This window comes from Struthio camelus, chromosome Z, assembly GCF_040807025.1.
Source record: "Struthio camelus isolate bStrCam1 chromosome Z, bStrCam1.hap1, whole genome shotgun sequence".
In the NCBI taxonomy this organism is placed as follows: domain Eukaryota; kingdom Metazoa; phylum Chordata; class Aves; order Struthioniformes; family Struthionidae; genus Struthio; species Struthio camelus.
Window position 1 is genome coordinate 55,974,451 of NC_090982.1, and position 20,480 is coordinate 55,994,930.

Genomic DNA, 20,480 nt, shown 5'->3' on the forward strand with positions numbered 1-20,480 from the left:
CGGGAGGTGCACAGCGTGGTGGAGTTAAAAATGGCCGTAGAGTGGACAAGCGTGGTACAATCCACCTCTTGACGACGACATTCTAACCACATTTTTCCTTTTTACTCTTTAACTATCCCTTATACCCAAATAAAAATTTGTCACACAGTGCCACTGGAAAAGAAAGGGCTCCTTAGGCCAGGTCCTTTGCCTCAAGCACAGTGAAAGTAGCGCAGAGAGGCTTCTCAAGGTCAAAGTTTACTTCGGGGTTTCCTGAAGCCAGGTGGTGTAGGGGTAGTTTAAAGCAGCGTGAAGCTGGTGAGACCAGCTCAGCCCAAACCAGTGCCATTCCTTCACTTATAGGGTAGGTTAGGATTGGGCTAAAGAAAGAAAGACCGTGCTTCAGTACTTCAAGGCTTACCAGACCGGTCAGGTGGATTATTCAAGGTATCATGAGTTAGAGCAGCCCCAAAGCTGCTCCAAATTTATTCTTTTCTAGAAATTTATTCTGAGATCTGTTCTTATTCTAGGAGTTCTTTTTTTTCCTTTAGTTGGCTGTCCCTCCTTTTTTCTGCTGCAGATGCACAAGATGCATTTCTGACACATTTGGGAAGCCAATAAATTATTTTTTGCTTCAGTAAAAGAAGCCATCGTTGGTTTTAAATTATATATTCCTTGGCTCAATCTATATATTTTAAGTTAATTACAGATAAAAGCATCATATGAACCTTCACATAGCTTCCTACTTCGTGCCATTCTCACCTTTTCCCGAACTGGCAGTGAGACGAAATACAATAATGAAAATCTGTTTAGCTGCTTAATTTCACCAGAAAGCTCTAGACTGCTATAAATCATCAAAAATTTTAGTAGAGTTAGATTCATGCCTTGTAAAAAAAAATGACGTTTTGTATTCAGCTCTCTATCCACAAATTATATTTTGCATTTTCTGATATGCAGAAGTCAAAAAGAAGCAAAGACACATACATGTTTGAGAGCTATGGTCATTTATAACATTTGGTTGAAACCTGCCTGATTGGCGTTTGAGAATGTTTTTGCAATTATTGATATAAAATATATTAAACAACTATTAATACTACTACTACTTGTAGTAGTAAAGTACAAGAAAAAAATCCCTAGACAATGTCTGGCAAAATCATTAAGCAACAATTCCTGAGACTGAATGATTCATTTCTGACTAGAGATAAGACCAAAGCTGAACGCTAAATCCAAGCCCTTGAAATCCTTATTTGCAGCTAACACCTCTTTATTAGTAACTCCATCCAGTTCATTTTTTTTCATGCACAACATCTAGTTTCAGGAGGTTATACTCCTAACTTTGTAAGGCGACGTGGGACTGTCGGGAGCAAAAAGCAGCTTCGTGAAAGACGATATAATGGTGAAAACTGTAGCTTTGATTTCTTTGTCAGTTTACATAGCTAAGGACAGCAGGATCAGGTTAGTTGCAGGAGAAAGATGTGTCCTAGATGCAGTTTAATCAAAACATAAAACATCCATGTTTATGAGTGTCATATTTTCCACAAGTACAGACTCATAGCCATTTCAGAGTTAAAAAAAAGTCGAAATCATTTTTTTCGTAGCCCCTAGAAATAGTGCTCAACCCTCTCCACGTGTGACTGTACAAGTGTCATAGAAATAAGGGACTGAATTCTGTGCTGATAACAAAGTAATTAGATGTTAAGGATAACATAACTGTTAGCCTGTGCATCCCTTAACTATAGTGAAGAAGCAGCACACCAGTTTCAGAACTATAAAGTCCCAAATCTGTCATTTGAATATTTTGGGGGCTTAGTAAATTTGATAAAACAGAAACGTGATATTTGCAGTAAAGTTATTCCGATTGCACATATGTTACAGGAAGTGTGAAAAGATCACTCAGTAAGATAATGATCCCCTTTTGGCTTGATCTTGCATCTCCTGAAACAGTCTTTATCGTTAGCTACAGCACGGGGGGCGGGGAAGCAGTCTAGAGAGCTTCAGGCTGCAGCGCAGGACATGCTCGAGCCAGACAGTAACAGACATACATACCCTTTAAATTCATACTTGTCTACTTGCTTGGTGTTGGCCCGTTGAAGATTTATAGATTCGTAAGTTTAAAGCTAAGAGTGGACTATTATGATTATCTTGTTTGCTGTAAACACACGTCATAGAATTTTATCCAGCACTTCCTGCATAAATCCCAAATAATTAATGGAAATATCTCTATATTTTTGGTTTATTCATCAGCTATTTACAGTAAAGAAAATCTCTGGCACGAGGAATATGATTTGCACACTATAGGATTTTTAGTGCCAAGAAATTTCCTGTTTCTGTTCTCTCAGAGCTTGTCTCTGTGGAGTCGGTATAGTAATGGGCAAATTATTTAACTGATGGAAATGTCCTGAAACTAGAACATAATTTGAAATTCTAGGTGTCCATCAGTTGGATAGGAAGGTAATTCAGCATAATAAAATAGGATCCCAAACTAGTTACAGCATGGCTTGAGATTATCAGTGCTTAGATAATCACTTAGCACTGTGACCTCTTCCAAGCTGTGTCACTTCAAGGGGAACCTTAATTCTTAAGCAAATGAGATGGAGAGCAGCTGGCACAGAGAGGAATGGCAGTTGCTATCATGCTTTGAGGTCTTCCTGATATAGAGATGTCTTTTGCCATACACTGATATGGCCTGAGAACTTCTTGCCTGAGTTTAAGCGTTGACAGTTCGCAGACCAGAGATCCAGGTTATGTTTTCATCGTGAACAAAGCTTTATTCTGCTTGAAGAGAAATCTGAATCCCAACAATTTCCATCTATCAGCTCTAATTGTTTTCTGCAGAAAGTGTGGTTAACAGGCTATGCTAACACTGTGCTTTCAAATTGTCATTGAAAAGATTTCTGTGCAGTACTAAATGGATTCTGGATTAAACAATTCTCATAAGATAAAACCAGCAATAAAATACACATATGCTTCACTCAGGAAAGGATCAGAATCTGCCTCCTCTGTCTGTATGCACTAAGAAATGGAGTATCTGGACATTACAATCCAAACTATGCCAAAATGTCTAACTATCTTTCAGGTAGCTTCTCAGATACTGATAATGCTGTACTGGGTGGCAGCATGAAGCTCAGCATGAGCTTCAAAACTTGCCTGAGAAGCTGGGTAAATCCTCAGATGGTGTACTTAAAGAGAGAACCATGTTGCCATGGCTACATTGCTCTTACACTCAAGCAAGCTAGTTTGGGGATGTCTACACATCTACAGTGATATTTTTACCTTGTCATGGACATACATTTATATCCCACCTTGTACCAAAGGGCATCAGAGCATCTTCAATCAGAAGAGGACTCAGGCTGGAGATGGGAATGTGCTGGTAGAGAAGCAAATAGCAAGCACTTAGATACCCAGATAGGCACTCAGTAGCTGCATACTTACGCTAATACAGCAGTGCTATAAATTATACTGGGGCTAATCTGGGCATTAGCTTATCAACAGCTGCGGTTTTTCAGCTTTGATAGCAGCAGTTTTTCAGCCTTTTCTCATTTCTCTTTGGGGGTGAGTCCAGTTATATACATTAACAAAAAGAAGGGTGATGCTCATTGCTCCACAGCCACTTCTTAAAGCTTCCTCTCTTCTTATTTCTCTGAAGAGTTAGAAATGCAATTCTTACCCAGCACAGAACAGGCCGGGAGTCCAAGGATGAAAAAAATGAGAAATCTACAGTAATAACAGTTACACTTATTCATTTAAGATAATGGCCTCTGCAGTGTTCAACACTGTCTTAGTATATTTTAGCCGGATCAGCCCCCACCCAACCCTCCCAACCTCAGAAACCATTAATAGGAACCTGTGCAGAAAATGAGCAAGAAATGCAACCCATAAAATACATTAGGACTGGCACATAACAATCTGTCCTCTTATTTCAAGTACTCAGACGTTAGGAATTTTGACTGAGCCACAGTGTAATACAGGTATCAGCAAAAAAGCCAGGAGAACAGGAAAGCCGCATTCAAAGTCAGAATCCAAACTGAAATGGCAAAAAGAGTGATGTGCAACATGAGCAAACACTTTGTATCGCTTAAGCAAATATGGTCTTTAACACTAAACAGTCTTCTGAGACTGCTGGCACATCAGTATTTTAGGGCGAACTGTTTCCCGTTGCGTTCACACGGGCCTGGTGCTATAACAGGGTGTGACTGCAAGCCAGGTTTGGCCCACTGAGGCTACGCGTACACTGCCTAGCGGGGGGGGTTGCTCTTCAATGCATGAAACTTGTGGCTCAGAATATTTTGCTGTAAAAACGCAAGTCATTATAAAACACATTCAGTGAAGAATGTGGCAGCACTGGCACAAGCAGGGATGTTTGAAGGGAGTTGGCTAGGACACCTTGGTTCTCAGGGTCAGTTTTGCTGCTGATACATGCCCTCATTTGGCTTAGAGTCCACAGAGCCGCTATGCTCCTTACTCATCCTCCATCACCAGCTGCCACTGCTCTGCCTCCTTTCTTTCATAATCCACCTTTTTCACCAAAGGAGAAGGTGATGGTTAAGGCCGTAGTATAAGCTTCCCCTATCTATCTCACATGACTTCTAACTTAAACGCTTAGCTAGAGCTTAGAAGCCATAACAGTTTGAGGATCAGACCTAGTATTTACAGTTCAGCTTTTCGTTCCTGTCAAGCAAATGCCCAGTTCAAAGTCTGCTGAAGGTGATGGGAGTCTTTCTCTGGGCTTCACTGAAATTTGGATCAGACTGAGAATGAGTATATCCTGCTTAAGAAGACATAGTATTATATCGTCTATAAAACTGGCTAGGCACTATTTAATGGATCAGTAATGGCCAAGGGCAGAATAATTAAAGTAATATCTCAGTGGACTTAAGGAATTAGAAGGAAATGGAGATTTATGGAAATAAATTCATTGTAAGAATGAAAACAATTTTCTTTCAATTGATCTGATATGCAGATGAGTGCACCTTTACTCAAATTCATCTCTCTGCTCTCTTACTTAACAGAGGACTTGACCCAAAACCTATTAAAACAGTGGAAAGACTAGTGTATGTTTGTGCGTAACAGTTCACCACCTTCTAATTCCACATTCAGCTTTCCTTATTTTCCCATCTTCATCAGGCACTTCTTTTGGTTTGTCATGAATAATAGTAAAGCCTAGGAATGTGCATCTCAGAAGTGCTGTTCAAACATCAGGTGTTCCTTCCCTACTTGTATTATAACATAGTGTTTCAGGAAAATGCTATCACTGTTAAGACCCCACCAGCATATAGGCCTGACAGACAGGTGAAGAAAGACTAACAGCAGTGAAAAAATGATGCACACCTGTAAGGACAGCATCCACACTGCTATGGCATCATTATTTCTGACTACATGAGACTCAAAACCATTGCAACACGTCGACCTGTTTTACAGAAGGCTTTGGAGGTCTGCTTTACAGTAACTTTAGAGTTTGAAACATAAGTAATTAGTTACAGAGAAAAGGGATACTTCAGAAATGCTCACAAGCACAGTCAGATCAAGTGAGTAATCTGACATTAGAAGTCTGGTGCCTGTTCAGTGACCAGTGGTTAGGTTAACCAAAGAACGCTGAAAATACACATGAAGTATGCATGCACATATTCCCCTATGCCTGTTGTGGGGAGCTTTTGAATATGCATCTTAACTATATCAAATCTTAACTTCAAACATTGATGAACACTTGAGGGGTTACCAGCCAAGTATAATTCCTCCACTTGGAGACTGTGATGTGGGTAGTTACAGAATGACATTTAATGGTACGGTATTATTCAAGACTCAGAAGATGGTGTGGTCTGCTGCAAACATAAGTCAATACAGTTTTCATATGAAAAGGAAAAATGAAATCACCCACAAACACATGGTTTTCTTCCAGGGCTACAGTGCTTCTGATTGCCACATCAACCACCTAAACCAATCTGAACCAGTCTAGTGGAAGCATAATATGTTGTCATGCATTGTATCTGAACTAGACTTTTGCACTCTTTAATCTGTTTTGACTCTCTTACCTACTGTACTAAAGTTGGAAGTTTCTAAAGAAAATAGTTTGTATTTCAAAGACTGGAACAAAGAACATATTTTATGCTGCCAGTTATGCCAGCCATTATTGATTGATTTATGCAGTAAAGAGAATTTAAAGTTGTTAATTGCTTTTTTTTTGCTTGTGTATATTTTTATGCTGTGAGCTAACTGCAGAAAAAGATGAGGATGGTTCTGCTGAAGGCCGAGAACAGTGCGGACTGCTAAGTAGTAGCATGTGTGAGCAGAAATGAATGACTGAGAAAAGAAGATCTAGCAAGATGTAATTAGCTTTGAACTACAGCTTCTTCATTTTCAGTCAAATGTGTTCAGAGCAGTGTGTCTTTTGCTGGGAAAATGCCAAGTAAAGACGGTTGGTAGCATTTGCATGGCAGTGGAGAATGAAGCTGAGCAACATTTTTAGGTTCTATTCCAATATATTTGGACAAACACAAAAAGCATTTTAAAAGTACTTACGGGCATAGACTTTTTTTCCCCGCCATGTTAAAGTTCTGCTCATTCTAAGGAAATTTTTATTCTGTTCTAAATGAGAAGCTATCTCTTTCCTTGAAAAAAAATCTCAAAAACTCTAAAATAACCAGTTTTCTGTTTTTTTAAAAGTCCAGCGGCTTTAATTGGATTTCAGCAAGGAAATACACAGATGGTCATTTGGATTGTTTTCTCAAACAATCCAGAGAACAGCCTATTCTGTGGCTATTTAGGATTGCAGCGTTTCCTTCCTTGACTTTTCCATATCCTAATCTTCTCCACACTGATTCTATTGTACTTAATATCTCCCATTGTTCCTCCTTATTAAGGAGTTTTATTTCCTCCCAGTGAATAAAATGACCTAGTAAAAGGAAATTTTGAATAATATACTCTTTCTTTCACAGGAGATGATTTTCCTTCTCTTGGGCCTAGGTTATTCTTTTTATTTTGTTCCATTAATTGGAACATCCTGCACAATCACTGGTGAAGATGAAATCTTAAATAGAATTCAGCTGAAACCCTAGCATTTTTCCAGCTGAGCTCTATTTCTGTATCCTCGCAAAGCTTCCTTTCTCCCAAACTTCACTGGATTCTGGAGTCTTTTAGGAGTGGAAAACGAGTGACCTCTATTCTGTCTATCCCTGATGTTTTCTACTGGGGAAAAGAAAAGATGGAGTCCTTTCTCCAGATGTTTTAGGATCACCCAGTTACTAAGTCTTCCCATACACATATACACGGAAGGAGTGATTCACATATTGATGTTATGAGTTGAAATAAATATTGCACAATCGCTATCCATGAAGATTTACAAATCTGGTTAAGCCAGTTGCATGAGTCATTATGCTCTTAAGAGCAAGTGGTAGCAAAGAAAAACTTCTGTTCAATTCCCTTTTGACAGCAAATCCATCGCTATGATGCGCCGCAATGTTCACACGGTCTCTGATGAGTGGTTTTACCATTCCAAACTGTTTAAAACACTCGCGCTCATAAAATATTAAACATCTTTGCTTTCTCCTGCTGGAAAGTAAAGGGAACCTTCCTAATTCATTTACAAAGGGTCTGACTTAGCTGCCACATTCATTGCGTTGCTTAATCAATTCTCACACGCACAAAAACTTATTTCCCGCCAAATGTGTCCAAATTAATTGTACAATTTGGTGTAAAGTATATAAAATCTATTGCATATAAAAGGACACATGGCATGTGTATTCTAATACTAAATGCATTTTCAATGTATTTGGAATCATTTCCAAGAAATTATATATGTATTTTGAACTTTTTCAGAGAAACAGAACGCTTTAAACAAGAACTTTGTATAATCTTGTTAAGTAAAATTTAAAAAGATAACACCATCTAACTAGAAGCAGAGCTTTCCTGTTAGAATAAACTCAACATATTATATGCTGGCAGTAAGTAAGCTTTCCTATTGCACGAGTTGACTGTGTCTAACTTACCACTGCACATGATATTATGAGTCAGCTCCACAAATCTGATGTAGTTAGGAAATTCTCCATAAAAAGTGAAGTGGAAAAGCATATTCCCTGTCTACATACAGGAATTCATATATCTTATTCAGATTTCTGCTCTACTTTATATTTTATACTTGCATATTGGCTCCCAGGCCATTTGCTGGGAAGGCTCACTGGCATCTGGATATGTTATTCCAACAGGCAGTAGAATTAGGGCCTTATTCCCATTGACTTTTGTGAGTTAGTTGAAATCAGGGTTGGGCTGAGTTTCAGTCTGGAGTGCTCCCCAAGTGGTTGTCAGGTTTTGTCCTTCCTCTTTGCCTTGTAATGGTGTGACGAGTTATGGAGAAGTTGAGCAGTGTTTGTAATGAAAACAGTGTAACTGAAGTGTACTGTCACCTGTTCATTAGCAATATATGGAGAGTTTAGCTTTATATTTCATTGTACTGTACTGTGAAATTAAGGCTCATTCCTACTTCCTACTCAGTTACAATTTCTTTATGTGTTCAGGGGTCTTCGGCATTGTATAATAGAAATATTCTTTCTTACAGTGATTGTTATCCATTAGTGTATTGAATTAACCATCTTCATCCCATGTTATTAGCATATTTCAGGATTTTTTTTTTATCTTTCCCCCTTTCAGAGTAAGAGGGAGATAAAGGTGTACACAGAAGATTTTCACACTTGGCACATTTGATTAAGTCAAAAGCTCAGCATGTACTTGAAGGAAAACAAGAAAGTAAGTCTCTAAATTTTATACTTTTATTATACCTTCGTAATTGGAAACACGTGTTTAAAAAATACCGGTTGGTTTTGTACAGGTATGTTTACCTAAGTTAACAAATAGCAGTAACAAACAGATGGTGTGAGAGGTGTTACCGTTCCGTTTATCTCTGTGAGACAGTAGTTCCCAAATAACTGTATTGAAGGCAGCTGCCAGTTCCATCTCCTGTGCATGTAGCTGGTTAGCAGTGACCTGTTTCTTTGCTCAGGTATGCTCTGGACACATACGGTGCTTCTCTATCCCACTTGCTTATGTCAAGTCTATCCTTTTGCAAGGAAATGGGTCCCTATTATTCCTGGGGATGCTAAAAGACTGCTGGTAGTCCTGCAGCTCCAATGCGGAAGAAGGAACTGCAGTCAGCTCCTATCATGCCACTGTGTCTTTCCGGCCCAGCTCGCATGCATACTGAGGTCTTAAGGGATGGTGCATCTGCTGAACTCAGCAGGAAGTGTATAAACTAATATTAAACTTTTTTTATAAGGCAAATACTATACTGCATGTTTCACTTATTTAGAGTTTCAGCCTAAATGATTGATAATATTACAGCAAGTGACAAACATCTGGCCTCTTTTCACGGCTAAACTTGCAGCAGGCCTGTAATGTTAAAAGATTTATTCTTGCAAGTTTATTCTCCTTTTTTTTTGATTGTTCTTGAACATCCAGCACAGAGGCCTTATGTGAGTTACTAAGACTCTACTCTAAACTAAGTATTCTTTTAAAAATAACTTCAAATTAAATATAATCCTTTTAGCTTTGCCACTTTTCAAGAGCCAATGTACAGCAACTCTACAATTAGCTGCCATTTCTTCTCTATAATATTAAAGCAACCTACAGATCTTTAGTTGCCATTGAAATGTCTCTGTAAACTGTGCAACCTTTCACACAAAAGATAATTATGAAAGCGCTAACATTCATTTGACCACAAGGAATAAATAATTTATGAACTGGGTGTTTGAAATTATGCAAATATTATAAATACTTTTTGTTGCCGGTACATCTGAGTAAGTATGATTCACAAGAAAGTGTGCTATGGATTAATAGATTCAACATTGAGCAGATTTGCATTTTTACAGTGTTCTTTTCTTTGCTGGTTCCTACTATCTTTAGTATCATAGCTCAGAAAACAAGTCTTGACAATACTGTCTCTAAGTGTATTTGAATATCCTGGCATCCCTATTCATCAGTCTCTTTGATGCTTAAAATATTTTTGCCTTCCTTCCAGAGCTTTTTATAAAAGGAGAGAGAAGTGCTAGTATCAGACTCACCACAAGCCTTTTGGCCCCCCTACCTTCTGTACTTTTTTTTTATTTGCTATTTGATTTGTGTACTGTTTTGTGGTAAAACTAGTTCTGGCATTACTGTGAATGTAATGTTAGACTTAGGCAGTTTGGTTACTGTTGTTCTTATTGCCTAAGTACTATGAGAACATTGATTAATATATTTTAAAGCCAGGAGAGACCATTATGGTCAACTGGTCTGACCTTTGGCATGATGCAGGTTGTGGAATTCTACCCAATAATTCCTGCATCAAGCCTAGGCATATATGACTAATAAACTGTGGTTGTACTAATGACACTTTTTGGCCACCATCCTGTTCATGAGTTCATGGTCATGCAGAACAAAAGCTCATTTGAATTACGTCTATGCAAAAGAATATTAGATATTAGATTCGAGTGCTTAAGTTTAGCACATCCATCTACATAGTGTGGCCTGCTGCAAAGGTCAGATATTATGATAACAGAGGGGTTTTTTTTTGCTTTTTCAGCATTATAGATAATTATTATGTGATCTTCTGGATCTGATACAGTCATACTGATACATCAGTCAGTCATATTGATATAATGGAAATTTGCATTCTGGTCGTCAAACACAGAAAATATGCAAAAAAAAAAAGCATTTATAGTAGTTTACTAAGAAATCTGACAGAGCTCAGGAGTATTCTTATTTTCTTTCTTCTGAAGTATTTGTGATTTGTCTGATCAAAATGACCTTCCAGTTCCAAGCAAACGCTTAGAATAGAGCATACATTCTTCATCCCGTATAGTGTATTTGCTGCCAAACCCCGAATCACAGGAAACATATGTCTTTTCATCTTCTGTTATAGCAATGAAAAGTGAAGCTGCAAGAGTCACTAAGGCTCCATAAACTGTGCTCAGCTTCATGTGACCATAGGTCTATTGGTTGTCTTTTGACAAAACTGTAAGAATTTTCACGCTTCCCTTTGGTTGGCTTAGTGTTCCCAGCTCAGCCAGATCCAAGATTCAGGATGGAAATCAGTACAGATGGAAAATGGGCTGCCATTGCGGAAATCATTTGCACAAAATCCAGGAAACTCAAGCTTGTAAGTTCTATCCTATGCCAGTTGTTTCCCAAGAAACTAGGTGATAGGAATGGAGTATCTCCGCTTTACACAACCTTTCCCGCTATGCTCCTAATCCACTGAAGGGAAGATGTAATGACATTTTATGAAGAAACTAGCCCAGTAAACAGAAAAAGCGATACATGATCCTATACTGCTGCCTTCTATAGAAGTCATCGAGCTTCCCATACACAGAAGGTTTGATCTTTAGCTTAGCAAAGGTCACTGCTCTCTATGGAGAAAAGCTCTGAGGACAGAGGCGGGCCTAAGAAGTATAAATAGTTTTCCACACACATTGGGCAACTATTTGGAGAACAAAAATAGTCTGTGTCTGTGTGCAAGCTTGTGGGGGCGGGTGAGGGTAGTACAAGTGCCAATTCAAAGTCAGAGACTGACTGACCTAGATGGGCTTCCTGACCTTTTTCCGTCCTAAAAGTCTCGGCGTTCCTAACTGGACTGGAAGTCAGCTGGCTCTAATTAGGGGCAGTTGCTGCTTTCTCTGGCTTCCTCCTTGTGCACGTTAGTTGTGTTTGGCATGAAGCAGTAGTGTTTGAAGAGTACTCAGCCCCCCTGGCACTTGGTTAAGCCAATCAGTGGAAAAAATGACAATACTGTCTGGCATAGAATACAGGTGTTAAAATACCTTTATTAAAATAGAGGAAATAACACCTATTAGGAAGTGACCCTGAACTAACACGTTTTATGATGGGTGGGAGGAGGCATTTTCCTTTCAGCATACTGTAAATGCTCTTGTTTCTTTCATGGTATTTAACAGCAGGAATGGGCACAATCTATTTTTATTGCATACGATTCTGTTGTAGACTCATGGAGCATTGAGCAATGACTTAGCAGGTTTCTTTTTTTTTTGGCGGAAATTTAGCCAAATCGTAAAAACAAACTTTAAAAACTCCATTGGCAACTTTCCAGCAACAGCGTGTGAGGTTGTTCCTGTAAAGCTATAAAGACGAGGGAGAAGAAAATCATCTGTCAGGCAAATTTGAACTTGACAACCTTCTTGAGAGTTTCTTTGCTTCCTTCTGAGAAATGACATTCTTTCCTCTCAAGCAGGAACGAAGGGGCTAAGGAGAAAGAAGTAAAACCTCACTCACTCACGTTCTTCCGAAACATGCCCTTACTGCAAACTGCCTATACTGTGCGTGCTGAGATGTGGATATAATCATGCATATCGAGCACCCACAACTATACAAAACAGCTTCAAAAGCATGGTCAGTGCCTTCTCCTCCATCTCCAAATGAAAAGCACACTGGGTGATTCAAGATGTGAGTTTCTGCTTTGGGCTTAAACAAGAGAGCATTATTTCAAAATGATCTCAAAAATATGTTCCTAATATACAGAGATGAAAGAGTATTTCACATACAAGGGGAAACATTAAAACGTCCATCCATTTTACTTCATGTTATTAAACATTCAGGCTCTGATTCAGGAAAGCATTTCAGATTCTCCAAGAACAGGAGACGCAACTTGCAAATAATTGTGTGTGTACGTGTATTATTCACTGAGAGAGTGGAATGTGGAAATCAGTGATATTAAAAGATTAAAAGACCAGGGAAAGAAGTAAATAGCAAATTAGTTATCATTTTTGCAATACATTTTTAATCAGAAAGCAAGCCTAATTTTTGGTTATATGTGAGATACCAAAGGAAAATAAGGTAATTCTGTTCCGCCTTCAGCACCATGAGACTACTCTGTAGAATGAGGAGTAACATTCAGTGCTGCAAAACTGATGAGTAGAAAATGTTTACGAATTCAGTAACATTCAGGGAATAGAAAAGATGCCCATGGCTTTGGGGGTAATTTTTTTACCAGAGAAGGGGGTGTGAGCAGCCCATGCCTGGAGGGACAGCTTTGTGATTGGCTTCTTTGTTGATCAAACCCAGGTGGTGAGTTTTAGCACAACTCCCCATCTCACAGTTGGCACTTTTGCAAGGGTCAGCTGCAGTCTAGCGTAAGTTCAGCATGCAGTATGATGGTAGTTAACAAGCTAAAGGGCATAAATATCTAGAAGGCAGGAAAAATATTTAGGTGATTAGGAGATGGGGATTTGGAACAGCTCTGAGTTACCTCACAAACTAAGAAATGGAAAAATGTGTTATGAGATCTGTTGAACAGCTGAGGAGGTGTACTGGGAGTAATGGGAGGCAAAGTAGTGGGAGTGTGTTGTATGGGGTGAACAAGAAGCTGAGCACCTATGTCATCAACAAAACTATTAGCGCTGCCAAGATCAGCCAGGCTTGGGGAATCAAGCAGGCCATAACCTGGCTGACAGGGGAGAACAGCATTCCAAGAAAAGGGCTCAAGATGTAATAGTTAAAAAAAGGTTTGCACAAAGGTATATTCACTCTTTTATTTATATAAATACACAACCTTGATGATAAGTCTCTTTTCATTTTTTTCCTATTGCATTAAGACTTTACACTTTTTTGGCACAAGCAGTTGCTTTGTAGGGGATTTGTTTTCTCTTTTGGTAGAAATGAGGCTTCACCTCTGAAGCACTAGAAAGGACTAACTGCTAGGAGCAATGGTGAACTTAAAGTGTAGGGCTGAAATGTCAATGGTGGGGACTGGATGTCCTAGTAAGTATTTCTGCGTCTGATGTCTATGAGTTTGTGCAGTTTCGATTTTCTGGGGGTGAGTTTTGGGGGTAAGAGGGAAGGGAGTGGTAGGAAAAACATCTCATCTTAAAGTTTAGAAATTCCCTTTCTTCTGCCAACCTGAGTGACCCCTTCTTGCCATTCCCTGGTAGTCTGCCGTGGTCACCATTATGCTTAGTATTGCTTTTAAAGCTTACCTCTGGGAATGCCATAGAGAAAAGATGATTCCTGGTCAAAGCTCAGATACCTAGAGATGTACCAGTATTCGCAATTCAGGATGTTGTTTATCCTATCTCATTCCTTCCTTAAGCTATAGTTTGCTCTCAAACTTCTCTCCTTTTAATACAATACGTTGAAGACTGATAAGAAAAGCTCATTTTGTAGATGTCATGTGCATTATTCTCTGACTCTGGTGTAATTGTTCTTTAGTCTCTTTTATTGCTAGCATCATACCGAGTCACACCTCTGATCTTGCTTAAATAGAAAATATGTATTGCATTGGAACAAGAAAATATCTCTCTCCATTTAAAGACCAACATGCTAATCAGAGCACACTTCCACCCATGGTGCTGAGTACTGTGGCACAAACAGAATGCTTTGACTCATCCATCACCTGATATCCTGCTGCACTCCCCATTATTTAGTTCATTTTATGCCTCTTCCTTATCTTTTGAATGTGGTTGTTTAATAAACACTAAACAGAAACTGAAGAAAGGAAAGTGTTGCTCAGTTTTGTCACTGTTGATTTCCTTAAGCTGTGAACTCCTTGCATATTGCAATGGATGCACTGCGTTGAAATGTAAGATATAGGAACTTTATGCTAACCAAGATTTCCAGCATTTCCACAGCTAGCCTTTCTGTACAATAAGAAAAAGCATCTTCAGTATAGAAGATTGCCATGTCGCAAATGAAGACATTTCCAAAGGCCACTAGTGACTGTTTCTACTGCTAGAGCTTTCATAAGGCTCCACAACACATTATCTTTAATTACTTGGACCAAGTTGTCCTTTCCTGTGCAAAGGGTGGTCAGAGAAAACAGCCAAGATGCTTCATGGAGATTCTTAACGTTCATTGAGTTGACACATGCATGGCAGTTTCCTGGAAATGCAAAAAAGTGAGGACTATCAGCACAGAAGTCGCCTACGTTCAGGACAAGAGAGGGTGGCATCACAGAAGAGACATCCCATTTTCACAGAGGAGTGAGTGGGCATGGAAGAGTAGTGTGAGGAGGAGGAGAATACATCAGTATGTAAAATGGAGGGGATAATAAGATCCCTTGATCACATGCCAGTTGAACTGCCTGTGTGGGGTGGCTTTGAAAATATCACCTTGATGTCCAACAAGCAAGAAAAATAAGAACCGCAGGACTAAGACCGCACTCATCATTTAGTCAAAAGGACCTAACATTTATTTCTACCGTTTCAAACACATCTCTGCCTGACAGAGACTGATATCATACACTCATTTCTTTAGTACAGAGAACACTAATGAAGATATGATACAATGCAAAGTTTTAAGTTGTAACCTATAAAGGAAAAGGTGACTTTTTGGAAGCTGAATTTCCCTAGGTTCTAGTGAAATAAGATAGTCTTCTGAAAAATTGACTAACATGTTTTGGCTGTGAGTAGCAGAAAAATACCACAAACAAAATATTTGTATAGCTTATAAAACACTCAAGTTGAATATTAAAAGCATCTGTTTTCAAGGAATATACTGTAATTAAAAGTAGTTGAAGTGAATCTGAAGTTTGGATTCCCCAAACGTTAAGCATGTCATAAACAAGTCAATTGATTGGTTCAATATCCAAAGTAATGGATGGACTGCTACATTACAAGAAAATCATTCTCTCCCAGGGCTCCGTGCCTCACATAAACCACATCAGTGAAGCACAAATGATTCACTGGGTTAGCCTACACTCTAAGATTGCATTAAGCTAGATTACTACGGTAGCATGATATGGAGGATTATTCTGTCTCTTTCTATGTGGATTTGTGCATGAGTATGTATGGGTTGTGAGCTTTCCGTATTTCAAGAAGTGACACCAACATAGGAAATAGAGATCTACTGCATACAGGCAAGGGAGGATCCATGGCTCTGGGAAATAATTCTGTATTTGGGAGAGAAGTGCAGGAGAGGGAGAGGCAAGTAATCGGAGGAGGATCATTGCAATATCCTGAGGGAAGCAAACTGGGACTTTGGGTTGTACCCTGAGCCCCTGCTGCTCAGTGAAGAAGTTGCACACATCAGTGCAAACTGCTGCATGGAATCCTTGTCGAAGCCCTGAGAGCGGTGGTGTTTCTGGACGTCTTTAGAAGCAGAAGTGGTGAGTAACAACGGCAATGCAAAGTGTTTCATCATTACAGCCCCTGTTACCTGCAGGGCTTTCTTCTTCTGTGCGTAGCCGGTATCTATCATTACACTTCTGTCTAGCACATTTTGTGGAAGGAGACTACAGCTTTTTTCCTCTCTCACGAAAAGTGACTATACTGATATTTAGAGTAGTTCCAGTTGAGTCTGGTTCAAAGAGGGAATGATGCTCTTCTAGGAAATCTCCAGCATTCCAAAGAAATACCAGCTATGGAAGCAATTTGATTTTCAGAAAGATTTTAGAATAATCTTTGAAAGGATAAATCCTAAATGGCATGCACAAAAAAGCCTGCATAGTTTCATGCATGCTCCATTTGCTTGTGTGCAGATTCAGTGGATAAATGTACATGTTATCACCTAGACACATCTATGCTTTCCTTCCTCCACATTCTGTTCCCACTTCAAGGTTTTTTCCTCCTTCCGCTTTAAGACGTCTTTGCAAGTGTGCACTGATACTTGCAAGTGTACTTGAAGGACACAAAGGAAAGTGATTGCAAAGTACATCAGACTTAGTTTAGTTAGCTGTGTTGGCAGGCCTGCCAGAATACCGACCTCACCTGAATCCAAGCGGCTTTTCAGTCCTGGCAGAAACATCCACTCTCGTCTATAATCATACCCTTATTCAGAAAGTCTCTCTTGCAAAACTATTGCAAAGCCTCAATTCATTTCCAAGGGATCTGCCCTCAATTTGCTCATCACAGCAATCTGAGCATTCACACAGCAAGAATACAGCACTGCTTATTGTATACAAACTGTGAAAAGTAATGGGAAAAAGGTTAGCTTTTACAATTGCCATATTTGTAGACCTAGTGCTGATGGCAGCCATTTTAGTAAAACACTGGAAAAGCAACCATTTTGCAGAACACTGTTATTTGTGACAACAGACATAAAGAGAAAGATTTCATTCTTGCTTTGATTTGGAGTTAAACAATCAAAAGTTTATTAAAGGATTCAGGCAGCTAGTAGTTAGTGCAAATACAGAGATGCAAATATATATCTTCCTTTTCCGTAGATTTTGGAGAGAGTCATCAGACATCAGTGTACAAAGAGAGTAGCAAATTGTAAAAGCTGTTTAAATTGCTAAACTTGCATTAAACTTGAAGAGAATCTGGTTCACACTGAACTCATACTGCCAGTATCACAGTTTTTATACTACACTTCTAAACGGTTGTTACCAGCTGTGGGATTAAAATGAGTCCATAGTGATTATAGAACCTGATCCAACTTCTCATTGAACTTAGTGGCAATCTTCTTGTTGACTTCAAAGGCGGTTGGACCAAGCCCTAAGTTACTACTTCAAAATGTCAAGTCCTGTGAAAATTCCATTGTACAAACCAATGATAAATGCAAATGCAGATAATGCACTAAAGAAATATTAAAGTTGAAGACTTAAACCCCCCAAAAGCAAGAGAATTGTAAATTAATCCTATCATAGCAAATTATCCCAGCCCTCCTGGGTGGCACTTGTACGCTATACTGCAGTCACTTGCTTTCTTCTTTATTGAAATTTTAATTGTATTTCTTTTTCCTATTTTCCCTGATATTAAACAATATATTAATTGGCTGCTGAGGAGAGGTTTTGATCAAGTTGGCTTTGGAACATGCGGACTTGTAATGACAGCAGCCCTCCGCAGCCCCAAGGAGAGCAGCCTGAAATTCTAATGACAACCTTGAGCTCTCTCTCTCTCCTGAGCTTCTTGGATGGCTTTAGCTTGACTGCCAAAGAGAACAAAGCTTTTATCATGACATACTGTTCCCTGCAGGAGTAATGGAGAAAAAATCATTCTTGAAACTGAAGTGTTATTGATGAGCAAGTATTTACTCCAGAAATTACTTTGAGGAATACAAGACTGCTGTGAATGTACTGAGGCAATTAAGTAAATTGCCTCTGAAGTAAACTGCTTCAGAGTCAGCAGCAGTCCTGCAGCAAAACTGGATCTTATCGTTAAGGGCATGGGACTACGTTTTGTGGAGGAAGCTCATGACGTAATATGGCCGCTCATTGGACTATCGTCTGCATTCTCTTTGACAGTGTGGTGAGGATGACGGCATGAGGCTCATGCAGCCACAAGTCACAGAGTCTAGTGTCGCCTCAGGGAGTTATGTACTTGCCCTTCCAGGCAAGTAAGCAAATCCTACCATCTACAGGCACCTACGTACCCCCCAGACAGACTTTCCACTTGTCCATCCATAAAACGGGACAGCAGCTACCTACTTCTCAGGAGGCTTGTAAGAATGAACTACTTTGAATCTTGTAAGTAACTTGATAATACAGTAATAGAGCCACATTAGTAACTGAGATATATTTGAGGTGTCTTCCTGGAGGTTCTGGAGAAGAGAACGCAGCATTTCAGTCTGTCTTAATGCACTAGAGGAAGGGAAAGGGTCTTGTCCTAATGTTCATTCTTCTTAAAAAATCTGTTCTTGCGGTATATATCAGCACAGTATGTGCCATTGATAAATAATTTCTCTTGGCAGTGAACCAAAATGTTCAAAACTTTCCAGGTCTCTCCATATGATGCAAGTATTTCAACAGGCTAGAAAGACATGCTGTTAGAAGGGCATGCATGACAGGACATATTAGCAATTCATCTGCAAATTATTTGATTTCATCTGAATCCTGTTCTGATTAAGCAGGGAAAAAAAGCATTGCATTAGATAGAGCATTGCTTGAGACTGAGCAAAGAATTGTATTAGATAAAATCCTCTTACGCCTTTTCTTTTTATTCCTTACTAGCTCTTTTTAAAGAATTATTAGCATCTACCCTGGTATATTATCTTCTTCTGACTCTTTTTTTACTTAACAGTGTGCTAAACAGTGTTACGAATAAATCAAAGGCTAACAGATTTCTGTCTCTTAACAATAACAAGTTACGCTTGTCTTCTCTACTGCTTTCTGAATCTAGATCAATTGACATCATCTTTTTGTAAGCATAAAAGGCATTCTGTCCTCCCCTTCTTATTTATTTGTATTACAGTAGCCATCAAGCCGCAGTCAAAATCAAGACCCCCCATATCATGCACTGAACACAATATCAAATACTCCCTTTTTCTAAAAGCTTATATTACAACAACGACAGAAACGTTATAAAATAATCCCTATTTTAAAAGTGAGATGCTAAAGTATACCTTAAAGACCCCTAATGATATTTAGATATTTTATTCTCTTTGAATAAGGAAGCTGTACTTAATGCTGGGGTCCACAGACTTTTGTTTGTGTACCACTGGTTGTGAATGCCATGGGTACGTCAATACATGGCACAGAGGCAATCCGGAGTTGCTGCTGGATACTACTTGGAAGTATTTCAGATATGATGATTAACATGTATACTGCAGCTTAGTAATTTCTGATTTAATGCAATCCTTTGCTCTGTTTTGAACAAGGACACACTCAATGGCAAGCTCTTTTTCTGTTCTATTTGAAATGCAGCTGGATTCTAATATTTTTCAAATGCCTGTGAGAAGCAGGACTGTAAGGTTTCAGTGTTTCAGTGTCCACAGCGAGACTGGACCTGAACCCAGATCATCAGTCCTAGCATCTTCTGAAATATTTTCTTCTCAAACCTTGTCCATTTAACTGACTTAAAGCAATTCTATATGAAAGACGGAATTCTGCCCATTGTGCATATCTAAAAGCTGTCACTCAAACATTCAGAAACCTGCATGTCTCCTTCATGTTGGAGGTATGTTATTTTATTTTACTTAGGAATTCCAGTTGCTGTTGGGCATTTGCGTAGTTCAGCTGTTACAGAGTTAGAGTGAAAGAAAGAAAAGCATGCAAGAGCCAAGGTTTAGGGGCATGGAGCAAAAGAACAAGGGGCGTAAGGTTATGGAATAACAATGTCAGCCATGTGGCAGCTATAAAGCACACAAAGTACCTTTCTGCTGAGGAAAGCCACTGTGGCATGAGAACAGATGTAGCTCATGCATATCCTGCTGAACTGGGTGGTCAACTGCTATTACTAGAGGGCAAGTGTTTTGTGAGGAGTTAATGGTTACGTTTGTTCATCAGAATTTTTGATTTCATATAACATTCCCTTTGATTAATTATTGTTCACTTCACAGAAACTGGATGTGGTTTGGATGGGCAGAAACAAGTTCCCCGGATCTCACATATGAAACTCACATGATAAATTTTCTTCCAGCTCCATCTGACAGGAGCTTCAAATCTAATGAGACCTTTCTGAGATTTCATTGGCAGCTACTTAAACTCAGAAGGCAAGGGAAAAGAAGTGGTGAAAGCAGGCTAATGTGGAAACTTGATAGAGACATTTCAGAACCTGAGAGGCGTATCACTCTCCATCCTTAACATTTCCCACAGTGGAGATGAAAGGAGCTCATGCTAAAGTCTGTCAGACAGAATAAGTTGATATGGCGTACAT

The 20,480-nt window shown here is 39.1% G+C and overlaps 1 protein-coding gene across 1 annotated transcript in view; it reads left to right on the forward strand.

Annotated features, from left to right (window-relative positions):
• LOC138060871 (myocyte-specific enhancer factor 2C) overlaps positions 1-20,480 on the forward strand; it is a 566,075-nt gene that overhangs the window by 306,862 nt on the left and 238,733 nt on the right. The window contains exon 4 of the mRNA XM_068926650.1: positions 8,620-8,715. The gene's annotated coding sequence lies outside the window, so the exon portion shown is untranslated. The remainder of the gene's footprint in view (positions 1-8,619; positions 8,716-20,480) is intronic.